Raw genomic sequence first — 1,245 nt, 5'->3', positions numbered from 1 at the left:
CGGATTCGTAACCACTACGCTACCAGAGCTCCTTCACAGCACCATACCAGGAGTTTTATAATCCACTCAAACAGGGAATCTTCAGAGCCGGTGAAAATGGAGCCATAAAATGCAAGGCAAGACAACTGCACAAACATTTTCTATAGGGTTGTGACAAAAAACGGAGCTCCAATATTATGATTGGTTAGAAAGCCATTCATCATAGATTGCAGAAGTATGTGTGGACAGGGATTGTTGTTGAATGCCGTCGAGTCGATTCCGACCTATAGGGATACACAGACGATACAACAGTGGCAGGAAGTGGTGGGTCTGGGAACATGCTCTTAAAATAGAACTGCTTTCCTCAAGCATGTCTTTTCCAGGAGTCTTCTGGTAAAAGAGATTTATTGACCCTGCTGCCCATTAATGTCATGGTTGAAATGCTGTCCCTGGCATGGTGTTAGGGAAATGAAGGGCAGGTCTATTGAGCACAGACATTCTTACAGTGAGGTGTGGATGGACATCCACCTTATGAAAGAAGAGAAGGTGGCCCCCCAAACACAATTTGGCTTCTTTATACAACCTTTGTCAGGGGTGGGGAAAATGTGTTATACTCCTGGTTCAAGTGCCCAAGTGTCCAGCCTGGGGAATTGGTCCATATATGGTTTTTTGGAGTCTTGTTTTTCTGGTTCGAGCTTATTATTAACTAACTATAATTCTTCTTAGTCTCCTCTCCCACCCGTCTTCTCAGAAATTCCTAATTGCTGACGCTAGCGTTTTTCGTGCTGAGACAGTCCATACCTAAAGTGACTTGAGACCCCTTTCCCTGATCTAACTTCCTGCCATGAAGAAGCCGAGATCCAGGTTACTGACTTCTGCATCTACCTGACCGAAAGGGAAGAGGCTTGTGTTTCACCATGGAGATATTCCACATTTCCACATTTATCATATTGCTTTTGTTGTTTTAGTTGTTAAGTGCCATCAAGTTGATTCCCACCCACAGTGACCCTGTATAGGGTTTCCAAGGAGCAGCTGGTGAGCTTGAACCACCAACCTTGCAGTTCAAACGGCTTTGCAATCTGACGTATTAGCCCACAGCACCATACCAGGACTCCTCCTACATATTGCCTTTAGGGTTATGTTTTCAAGGTTAAGCACAGAAGAGAGAAGCTGTTTTTTTTGTTTTTGTTTTGTTTTTTAATTAAATGTTTTTATTTTGGATTGAGTGAAAGTTTACAGGGCACATCATCAGCTTCACATTCAACC

Source organism: Chrysochloris asiatica, unplaced genomic scaffold (genome assembly GCF_000296735.1).
Source record: "Chrysochloris asiatica unplaced genomic scaffold, ChrAsi1.0 scaffold00292, whole genome shotgun sequence".
NCBI lineage: Eukaryota > Metazoa > Chordata > Mammalia > Afrosoricida > Chrysochloridae > Chrysochloris > Chrysochloris asiatica.
Note: the sequence above shows the minus strand (reverse complement) of the source record.